This window comes from Macaca mulatta, chromosome 19 (genome assembly GCF_049350105.2).
Source record: "Macaca mulatta isolate MMU2019108-1 chromosome 19, T2T-MMU8v2.0, whole genome shotgun sequence".
NCBI classification, from domain to species: domain Eukaryota; kingdom Metazoa; phylum Chordata; class Mammalia; order Primates; family Cercopithecidae; genus Macaca; species Macaca mulatta.
Genome location: NC_133424.1, coordinates 24,731,408 through 24,743,467, shown reverse-complemented (window position 1 = coordinate 24,743,467; position 12,060 = coordinate 24,731,408). Strand labels below are relative to the sequence as shown.

Genomic DNA, 12,060 nt, shown 5'->3' with positions numbered 1-12,060 from the left:
TTACTGTAGCCTTGTAGTATACTTTGAAGTCATGTCATGTAATGCCTCCAGCTCTGTTCTTTTTGTCTAAGATTGTCCTGGCTATATGGGCTGTTTTTGTTGTTGTTGTTTGTTTGTTTGTTTTGAGACAGAGTCTCACCCTGTCACCCAGGCTGGAGTGCAATGATGCTATTTCAGCTCACTGCAACCTCTGCCTCCTGGGTTCAAGTGATTCTCCAGCCTCAGTGTCCCGAGTAGCTAGGAATACAGATGCCCACAACTATGCCTGGCCAATTTTTGTATTTTTAGTAGAGACATGGTATCATCATGTTAGACTAATCGCGAACTCCTGACCCCAGGTGATCTGCCTGCCTCAGCCTCCCAAAGTGCTGGGATTACAGGTGTGAACCTTCACACCCAGCCTATGGGCTCTTTTTCGGTTCCATACAAATTTTAATATAGTTTTTCCTAATTCTGTGAAGACTGTCAATGGTAGTTTAATGGGAATAAATTGCTTTGAACAGTATGGCCATTTTCACATTATCGATTCTTCCTGTCCCTGTGCATAGAATGTTTTTTCATCTGTTTTTGTCCTCTAATTTCCTTGAGCAGTGTTTTGTAGTTCTCCTTAAGGAGGTCTTTCACTTCCCTTATTAGCTGTATTCCTAGGTACTTTATTATTTTTGTGGCAATTGTGAACGAGAATTCATTCATGATTTGGTTCTCTGCTTGTCTGTTGTTGGTGCATAGGAATGCCTGTCATTTCTGCACATTTATTCTGTATACTGAGACTTCGCTGAAGTGGTCTTATCAGCTTAAGAAGCTTAAGAGCTGAGTATATAGGGTTTTCTAAATATAGGATCATACCATCTGAAAACAAAGACAATTTGACTTACTATCTTCCAGTTTGAAAATTCTTTATTTTTTATTCTTGCCTGATTGCCCTGACCAGAACTTCCAATAATATGTTCAATAAGAGTGGTGAGAGAGTGCATTCTTGCCTTGTGCTGGTTTCCAAGGGGAAATGTTTCCAGTTTTTACCCAGTCAGTATGATATTGGCTGTGAGTTTGTCACAAATGGCCCTTATTATTTTGAGGTACGTTCCTTCAATACCTAGTTTATTAAGAGTTTTGTTGTTGTTGTTGTTGTTGTTGCTATTGTTGTTGTTTTGAGATGGAGCTTCACTCTTGTTGCCCAGAATGGAGTGCAATGGCACTATCTCGGCTCACTGCAACCTCCATCTCCTGGGTTCAAGCAATTCTCCTGCCTCAGCCTACCGAGTAACTGGGATTACGGGCATGTGCCACTACACCCGGTTAATTTTGTATTTTTAGCGGAGACAGGGTTTCTCCATGTTGGTCAGGCTGGTCTCAAACTCTCAACATCAGGTGATTCACCCACCTCTGCCTCCCAAAGTGCTGGGATTATAGGCATGAGGCACCACACCCAGCCTGCTAAGAGTTTTTAACATGAAGGGATGTTGAATTTTATTGATGGACTTTCCTGCATCTATTGAGTTAATCGTGTGGGTTTTTTTTTAGATCTGTTTATATTATGAATTACATTTATTGATTTGCATATGTTGAACCAGCCTTGCATCCTGGGAATCAAGCCAACTTGATCATGGTGGATGAGCTTTTTGATGTGCTGGTATATTCAGTTTGCAAGTATTTTGTTGGTAATTTTTGCATTGATGTTCATTAGGGATTATAGTCTGAAGTTTTCATTTTTTGTTGTGTCTCTGCCAGGTTTTTGTATGAGGATGATGCTGGCCCCACACAATGTGTTAGGGAGAAGTCCCTCCTTTTGAATTGTTTGGAATAGTGCATAAGAAAGGGTATCAGCACCTCTTTGTACTTCTGGTAGAACTCAGCTGTAAATTCATCTGGTCCTGGGCTTTTTCTGGTTGGTAAGCTATTATTGCCTCAATTTCAGAATTTGTTAGTGGTCTATTCAGGGATTCAACTTCTTCCTGGTTCAGTCAGAGGAGGGTGTATTTGTTCAGGAGTTTATCCATTTCCTCTAGGTTTTCTAGTTTATTTGCATAGAGGTGTTTATAGTATTATCTGATGGTTATTTGCATTTCTGCAGGGTAAGTGGTGGTATCCCCCTTCTCATTTCTAATTATGTTTATTTGAATCTTCTCTCTTCTCTTATTTAATAGTTTAGCTAGCAGTCTATCTATTTTATGATTTTTTTCCATGAATCTGCTTCTGGATTCATTAAGTTTTTTGAGTCATTTTTAACGTTTCTATCTTTTACAGTTCTACTCTGAGCTTGGTTATTTCTTCTGCTAGCTCTGGGGGTTTTGGTTTTTTTTTTTTTTTTTTTTTTTGCTCTTGGCTCTCTAGTTCTTTTAGTTGTGATGTTAGGATTTCAGTTTGAGATCTTTCTAGCTTTTTGATATGGGCATTTATTGCTATAAGTTTTCTTCTTAAACTGCTTTAGCTGTGTGCCAGAGATTCTGGTATGTTGTCTCTTTGTTCTCATTAGTTTCAGATGTTTTAAAATTTCTGCATTAATCTCATTATATACCCAGAAGTCATTAAGGAACAATTTGTTCAATTTCCATGTAGTTGTGTGGTTTTAAGTGAGTTTTTAAATCTTGAGTTCTAATTGGATTGCACTGTTGCCTGAGAGACTGTTATGATTTTAGTTATTTTGCATTTTCTAAGGAGTGTTTTACTTCTAATTGTGTAATATATTTTAGAGTGAGTGCCATGTGGCACCAAGAAAAATGTATATTATGTTGTTTTTGTGGGGAGAATTCTGTAGATATCTATCAGGTTCACTTGATCCAGAGCTGAGTTCAAGTCCTGATTATCTTTGTTAATTTTCTTCCCAATGATTTGTCTAATATTGACACTGGGGAGTTAAAGTCTCCCATTATTATTGTGGGGGAGTCTAAGTCTCTTTGTAGGTTTTTAAGAACTTGTTTTATGAATCTGCATGCTCCTGTATTGGTTGCATATATATTTAGGATAGTTGGCACTTTGTGTTGAATTGAACCATTTTCTGTTATGTAATGATGTTTTTTTACCTTTTTTGGTTTAAAGTCTATTTTGTCAGAAACAAGGATTGCATCTCCTCCTTTTTTCTGCTTTCCATTCGCTTGGTAAATTTTTTTCCATCCCTTTACTTTGAGCCTATGTGTTCTCTGCACATGAGATGTGTCTCTTGAACCCAGCACAGTGATGAGTCTTGTCTTTTTATCCAGCATGCCATTCTGTGTCTTTTAATTGGGGCATTTAACTCATTTATATTTAAAGTTAATATTGTTATATGTGAATTTGATCCTGTCATCATGATGCTGGTTGGTTAATTTTGCAGACTTGTTAACATGGTTGCTTCAGTGTTATTGGTCTGCGTACTTCAGTGTCTTTTTGTGGTGGATGGTAATGGATTTCCTTTCCATGTTTAGTGCTTCCTTCAAGAGCTTTTGCAAGGCAGGATGAAATTCTTGAGCATTTGCTTGTCTGCAAAGGATTTTATTTCTTCTTCACTTATGAAGCTTAGTTTGGCCAGATATGTAATTCTGGGTTGAAAATTCTTTTCATTAAGAATGTTGAATATTGGCTCCCAATCTCTTCTGGCTTGTAGGGTTTCCACTGAGAGGTTTGCTGTTAGTCTGATGAGCTTCCCTTTGTCGGTGACCTGGCCTTTCTCTCTGGCTTCCCTTAACGTTTTTTTTTTTTTTTTTTTTTCAACCTTGGAGAATCTGATGATTCTGTTTTGGGGGGTCAACGTTTCATGGAGTATCTTATTAGGGTTCTCTGGATTTTCTGGATTTAAATGTTGGCCTGTCTTGCCAGGTTGGGGAAGTTCTCCTGGATGATCTCCTGAAGTGTGTTTTCCAACTTGGTTCCATTCTCCCTGTCTCTTTTCGGTATGCCACTCAGTTGTAGGTTTGGTCTTTTTACAAAGTTCCATAGTTCTCGGAGTTTTTATTCATTCCTCTTTATTTTTTCCCTCTAATTTGTCTGCTTGCCTTATTTCAGCAAGATAGTATTCGAGCTCTGACAGTCTTTCTTTCTCTTGGTCAATTCAGCTATTGATACTTGTGTTTGCTTCATGGAGTTCTCATGCTCTGTTTTTCAGCTCCATTGGATCATTTATGTTTCTTTTTAAGCTGGTTATCTAGTTAACAGCTCCTGTAATCTTTTACTATGGTTCTTAGCTTCTTTGAATCAGGTTACAACATAGTCCTTTAGCTCAGCGAAGTTCATTATTACTTACTCACCTCCAGAAGCCTCCTTTTGTCAGTTCATTTATCTGAGCTTCAGCCCAGTTCTGTGTCCTTGCTGGAGAGGTTTTTTGCAATCAATTGGAAGAGAAGAGGCATTCTGGCTTTTGGAATTGTCAGCATATTTGCACTGGTTTTTCTTCATCTTTGTGGATTTATCTACCTTTGAGATTTGAATGAGGTTTTAGTGGGGTCTTTCTTGATGTTGTTGCTTTTTTCTTTCTTTTTTAACAGTCTTCTCTTCTGCAGGTCTGCTGCAGTTTGCTGGGGGTCAGTCCACTCCAGATGCTGTTCACCTGGGTATCACCAGTGAAGGCTGCAGAACAGCAAAGATTGCCACCTGCTCCTTCCTCTGGAAGCTTCTTCCGACAGGGACACTGACCTGATGCCAGCCTGAACTCTCCTGTATGAGGTGTCTGGGAACCCCTGTTGAGAGGTCTCACCCAATCAGGAGGCACAGATTCAGGAACTGATTTAAAGAAGCAGATTGGATGCCCCTCACTGGTGTCAGTGTATTGTGCTCTGGGGAATCTCTCCCTCATCCAGATCACTAGGACACTTCAGAGCCAGCAGGCAGAAAAGATTGTGTCCACTGAACCTTAAGATTATGACCGCCCCTCCCCCAGGTGGTCTGACCCAGAGAGATGAAAGTTCTGTCTGTAAACTTATGGCTGAAGTTCCTGGAATTTGTCCAGGGAGACTCTGCCCAGTAAGGAGAGATGTATCTGGTTCCCACTTAAAGAAGCAGTCTGGCCATGATCTGCCACAGCCACTGTGCTGTGCTGTGGGGACTTTCACGCAGTCCAGACCTCAGTCTTTCTACCACTGGCAGAGGAAAACTACCAACTAGAGCCACAGTTATGGCAGTCACCCCTCCCTCCAAAATAAACTTGGTTGCATTATGCATACTCCAGGCTGCTTTGCTGGCCAGCATGGGTTCCAATCCAGTGGGTCTTAACTTGTGGGATTCAATGGGAGTGGGATCTGCCGAGTGAGACCACTTGGCACATTGACTTTAGCCCCCTTCCCACATAAGTGGATGAATCTCCTGCCTCATGAGTTCTGGAAGCCACTGGAGTTTGCAAAAATTCCTGCAACTAAGTGCCTGTCTGAATGGCCGCTGACCCTGGCAGCTGCCACAGGTCTGCACAGCTTCATGCTTGGAATGCAAGGGCCTGGTAGTGTGGGACCAAAAAGGGCTCTCCTAAACGACAAATTGCAAAATTCCATGGGAAAAGTGTAGTTTTTCATCTGAGTAACATAATCCCTCACTGCCTTTCTTGGCTGGGGGAGGGAGTTCCCTTTCACCCTGTGAAGGTCCTGGGTGAACTGTGGCCACACCCTGCTTTTTCCTGCTCTCTGTGGGTCACACCAACTGCCTAGCCAGTTCCAGTGAGAGAATCTGGGTACCTCAGTTAGAAATGCTGAATTCACCTACTGTTTACATTCGGTGGGAGTTGCAGACCAGAGCTGTTTCTCCTAGGCCATCTGGGCCCTTCGCAATATAATACATTATTATTAACTATAGACACCATGCTGTACAATATATCTCTTGAATGTATTCTTCCTATCCAACTATAATTATGTATTATCTGACAGACATCTTCCCAAACACCCCTTTCTTTTAAATACCTTGGGATCTGGTGGTCACCATTTTACTCTCTACTTCAGTGAAATTAAGTTTTATAGAATCCATGTGTAGCCGGGCGCGGTGGCTCACGCCTGTAATCCCAGCACTTTGGGAGGCCGAGGCGGGCGAATCACGAGGTCAGGAGATCGAGACCATCCTGGCTAACACGGTGAAACCCCGTCTCTACTAAAACTAAAAAAAAAAAAACTAGCCGGGCGAGGTGGTGGGCGCCTGTAGTCCTAGCTACTCGGGAGGCTGAGGCAGGAGAATGGCGTGAACCCGGGAGGCGGAGGTTGCAGTGAGCTGAGATCTGGCCACTGCACTCCAGCCTGGGCGACAGAGCCAGACTCCGTCTCAAAAAAAAAAAAAAAAAAAAAAGAATCCATGTGTAGGTGAAATTAGGAAATTTTAATCTTTCTGTGCCTGGCTTATTTCAAGTAATATAATGTCCTCCAAGTTAATCCATGTAATTGAACATAATAGAATTTTCTTTTTAAAAAATAAATAGTATTTTATTGTGTGTGTGTATATACCACACTGTCTTTATTGACTCATTAGATGTTGAACTGTTGATTCTACATTTTGGCTATTGTGAAGAGTGTTGCAAACAACACAGAAGTGCAAAGGTTTCTTCATTCTCATTTTATTTCTTTTAAATATATATGCAATAGTGAAATTGCTGTGTTATAGGGTACTTTGATTTTAAATTTTTTGAGAAATCTCTACTTTGTTTTTATGGTTCATGATGGCTGTCCTCATTTACATTCACACCAACAGTATGCAAACATTCTCTTCACATATTTATCTTTTTTTTTTCCTTTTTCTTTCAAATAGGAGTCATTCTAATAAGAGCGAGTTGATATATTATAGATTTTTTGGCTTTCCTTTCCCTGATAATAATTGACATTGAGGTTTTTCTTTTTGACTGAGTTTTACTCTGTTGCCCAGGCTGGAGTGCAGTGGCATGATCTCTGCTCACTGCAGCCTCTGCCTCCCAGGTTCAAACAATTCTCCTGCCTCAGCTTCCCAAGTAGCTGGGATTACAGGTGCCCACCACCATGCCTGGCTAATTTTTGTATTTTTAGTAGAAACTGAGTTTCGCCATGTTGGCCAGGCTAGTCTCAAACTCCTGACCTCAGGTGATCCACCTGTCTTGGCCTCCCAAAGTGCTGGCATTACAGGCATGAGCCACTGCACCCCGGCCACATTGAGTCTTTTTAAATTTATCTATTGGCCTTATGTATCTTTTCTTAAAAAATATTTAAGCCCTCTGCTCATTTTGGTAGTTATTTGCTTTTTGTTGTATAATTATTTGAGTTTCTTACATATTCTTAGTATTAACCCCTTGTCAAATGTATAATTTTCAAAAAATATTTTTAGTCATCTCATTTTAAGTGTGTCAGATTCTGTGCAGGACCTTTATAATTTGCATTAATCTTACTCATCTATTTTTTCTTTTGTTCCCTGGGATTTTGAGTTTAAATCAAAAAAAGTCACAGCCCAGACCAACGTTATGGGGCTTTCAGTTTATATTTTTTGTAGTAGTCTCAGAGTTTCAGGCCTTGCATTTAAGAATTTATTTTATTTGATTTTTATATATGAAGTAAGATAAGGGTTGCATTTTATTGCTCTTCATGTGGCTATTAAATTTTTCTCAGCACCATTTATTGAAGATACTGTTCTTTTTCTAAGAAATTGTTACCTTTATCTAAAATCAGTTAGCTGGAAGTGCATAGATGTATTTCTAATTTCTCTTTTCTGCTTCATTGGCCTATGTATCTGTTTTTGTTCAAGTAACATACTGTTTTATTTGCTGTAGCTTTGTAGTATATTTCAAAGTCAGATACGGTGGTAACTTCTGTCTTTCTTATTTGCTGGATTTCTTTGACTATTCAGAGTCTTTTGTGGTACCACATAAATTTTAGATTTTTTAAAATTTTCTATTAAACATGTCACCAGTATTTTGATAGAGGTTGCATAATATATGTAGATCATTTTGTGTAATACACACATTTAACAATATTAATAACTCCAATGCATGAATGAGTAACATTTTCCATTTGCATATGATTTTATTTTAATGTTTTTTAGATTATAATGTACAAGTGTTTCAACTTTTTAGTTAAATTTATTTCAAATTATAGTTACTACAGTTATTGCAGATGAGATTGTTTTGCATTATAATTTCATATTGAGATAGTTAATTATGAGTGTATAGAAATGCTACTGACAAATTGGCACCTAATTAAACTAAAGTGTTTCTGCACAGCGAAACAAACTATCAACAAAGTAAACAGACAACCTACAGTATAAAATAAAATATTAGCAAACTGAATACAAAGTAAGATTAATATATAGAATCTATAAGAAATTTAATAAGAAAAAAGCAAATGATCTAAATAGACAGTACTCAAAGAAAGATACAAAAGCTGTGAATAAACATACAAAAAGTTGCTCAACATTCCTAATAATCAGAGAGACATAAATCAAAATGACAATGTCATATCATCCCACATCCGTTAGATTGGCTGTTGTTAGAAAGTCAAAAAACAACAGAATTTTAAGTCATGGAGAAAAGGAAATCTTGAAACACTGTGAAAATGCAAATTAATTCATCCCCAATGAAAAGCAGTTTGGAGGTTTCTCAAAGAACTAAGAATATAATTGCCATTTGACCCATCAGTCATATTACTGGGTATATACCCAAAGGAAAATAAATTATTTTATCAAAAAGACATCTGCATTCATTGTTTATTACTGCACTATTCACAATAGCAAAAACATTTTTTTTTTTTTGAGACAAAGTCTTGCTCTTGTTGCTCAGCATGGCACGATCTCAGCTCACTGCAACCTCCACCTCCCAGATTCAAGCGATTCTCCTGCTTCAGCCTCCCAAGTAGGTGGCATTACAGGTGCCTACGACCACACCTGGCTAATTTTTGTATTTTTAGTAGAGATGGGGTTTCACCATGTTGGCCAGTCTGGTCTCAATCTCTTGATCTCATGATCCCCCCAACTCGGCATCCCAAAGTGCTGGGATTATAGGCGTGAGCCACCACACCTGGTCAAACAAAATTAAATTAGATACCCATACATCTTAAATTGGATTTTTAAAAAATGAGGTACTTCTACACCATGCAATAATATGCAGCCACAGAAAAGAATGAAGTAAAGTTTTTTGCAGCAGCATGGATGCAGCAGAAGACCATTATTTTAGGCAAATTAACATAGAACAGGAAAAAATCAACATGTTCTCACTTATACATGGGAGCTAATCATTGCATGCGCATGGAAACAAAGATGGAAAAAATAAACTCTGGAAATTCTAAAAAAGGAGGAAGGGAGACAAACATTAAAAAACTGTGTATCAGGTATGATGTATGCTACTTGAGCAATGGAATTATCAAGTTCCCAAACCTCAACATCATGCGGTATGTTACAGGTCTGCACCTGTACCCTCTGAATCTAAAATAAAAATAATAGAAAGCTCTGTGGTATAATGACATGTTACACTTCTCCAGTTTTGGGTTGCTATTGAAATTAGGAGTGAAAAACAGAATTATGTCACCTTTGGCCATAAGGGTGAATGTTTCTATACCCGGTCTCCCCACATTCTATAAGCCAACCTCTCAGGAAGCTCTAAACCTATTATCTCAAGAAGTGTTTTATTTCCAAGTGTGCACCTAAACCAAATGACTCTACATCTTTATTTTTCAAGTTTTAACTGTTCACTAGACTACAGAGTTAATGTATTACCCTGCTTTTTTGGGGAAAAATGATAAGTGGTTTAATCACATTTCTTCTTTAGAATAAACCATTTATGAAAATGTGAGGCTGTGGAAATCATGCTAAATTACTGAATTGGAAAGAGAAAATGTTTTTGTAAAGAAAAGCATACAAGTTTTATAGCCATAGCCCAAATATGATGAAACAGAGAGTGTGGGATATTTAGGACCACACAACTACTAAATGCTCAGGTCATCACAACCATTCTTGTGTAAAAAGGAATAATGGTTCAGCAGGTACTTTTAGAATACTTTTCTGATTCTACTACAGTGTTAAATTTTTTGTCTTTATTATATGCCATGTAAAGTCTCTAATTCCACAAAAGATGCCATGAATTCAAAGTTAATATGCTCACAAATATGTTTTCCCTAGAAGGGCACTACTGTGTTTGCAGTCAAGGTGCAGCATTTCTGGCCGTTTTTTTTTTTTTTTTTTTTTTTGCTGATATGTTTGTGTGAAATAGGCAGGAAGTGAAGCAAAGTTAATCATAACATTTCTAGATTCTATAACTACAGCATCTGAAATCTAGTATTATGTCAACTAGTAATAATGACAATATTTCAAAGCTGAAGAAATAAATTGATAAATACTTTATATGTTTATTTGTAATAGTTTATAAAAATTCATAGTTTCTAAATTATAAGTGAAACAAGTTGAATATGCAGATACCTAAAAGTTCTATTTGGATGATAGTATTAATATTTTAATATCTTATGATTGTGAATCACTACTGCCTTATTGGGTTTACTGTAAAGCAGTTATTTACCTTCTAAATGTAAACAGAGAAGAGGATTTTAATAATCTTAAGCATACAGATTTATTAAGATTAGCACTTTGTTTAGATTTGAATAAAATTTATAGGTTTTTAGCAATAAAAAATTTAGCATTGTTTCTAGTAGAAATAAAACAGCAATATAAATATGTTGTTAAAAATGTGTTTAAAAGCTTTTTTTTTGAGGAAGACGCGGTCGTAGGACTTGCGGATCTTTGGTTCGCACGCTCCTGCTCCTGACTCACCGCTGTTCGCTCTCGCCGAGGAACAAGTCGGTCAGGAAGCCGCGCAGCAGCCATGGCTTTTAAGGATACCGGAAAAACACCCGTGGAGCCGGAGGTGGCAATTCACCGAATTCGAATCACCCTAACGAGCCGCAACGTTAAATCCCTGGAAAAGGTGTGTGCTGACTTGATCAGAGGCGCGAAGGAAAAGAACCTGAAAGTGAAAGGACCAGTTCGAATGCCTACCAAGACTTTGAGAATCACTACAAGAAAAACTTCTTGTGGTGAAGGTTCTAAGACATGGGATCGTTTCCAGATGAGAATCCACAAGCGACTCATTGACTTGCACAGTCCTTCTGAGATTGTTAAGCAGATTACTTCCATCAGTATTGAGCCAGGAGTTGAGGTGGAAGTCACCATTGCAGATGCTTAAGTCAACTATTTTAATAAATTGATTACCAGTTGTTAAAAAAAAAAAAAAGTGGCCGGGCGCGGTGGCTCAAGCCTGTAATCCCAGCACTTTGGGAGGCCAAGACGGGCGGATCACAAGGTCAGGAGATCGAGACCATCCTGGCTAACACGGTGAAACCCCGTCTCTACTAAAAAATACAAAAGACTAGCCGGGCGAGGTGGTGGGCGCCTGTAGTCCCAGCTACTCGGGAGGCTGAGGCAGGAGAATGGCCTGAACCCAGGAGGCGGAGCTTGCAGTGAGCTGAGATCCGGCCACAGCACTCCAGCCTGGGCAAGAGAGCCAGACTCCGCCTCAAAAAAAAAAAAAAAAAAAAAAAAAAAAAAAAAAAAAAGTGTTTAAAAGAAACTACATGTGTTTGTTAAATAACGTTTAAAACCACATTGTAAGTGACAGATTAGTAATTCCAATCTTTATTTTAGTCACTGAGAAAACTTAGTATACTTTAATTATTCAATGGAAAAGAATATTCTTATATTAGTGTTCCTGAAACTTTCAGAAACTATAGACCACTCAATAGATGATGATGTAGATGCAGAACACAAATGTTCTATATAATAATAGACTCATCTTAGCCTTTTTTTATTTATTTATTTATTTTTTTTGAGATGGAGTCTAGCTCTGTCACCCAGGCTGGAGTGCAGTGGCATGATCTTGGCTCACTGCAACTTCTGCCTCCCGGGTTCAAGAGATTCCCCTGCCTCAGCCTCCCGAGTAACTGGGATTACAGGCACCTGCCACCACGCCCGGCTAACTTTTGTATTTTTAGTACAGACAGGGTTTCACTGTGTTGGTCAGGCAGGTCTCAAACTCCTAACCTCATGATCCACCCGCCTCAGCCTCCTAAAGTGCTCAGATTACAAGCGTGAGCCACTGCGCCTGGCCTCATCCTACCTTTTAATATAAAAATTCAAAAGTAAAATTAGTGGCTTTTTTTTTTTTTTTTTTTTTGAGAC

General features: G+C 38.5%; 2 pseudogenes; one reads left to right on the top strand and one right to left on the bottom strand.

The window, feature by feature from the left end:
• LOC144337081 (uncharacterized) overlaps positions 1 to 10,710 on the bottom strand; it is a 48,311-nt pseudogene extending 37,601 nt beyond the window's left edge.
• On the top strand, positions 10,590 to 11,116 carry LOC114674200 (small ribosomal subunit protein uS10 pseudogene; annotated as a pseudogene).
• Positions 11,117 to 12,060: the final 944 nt, after the last annotated feature.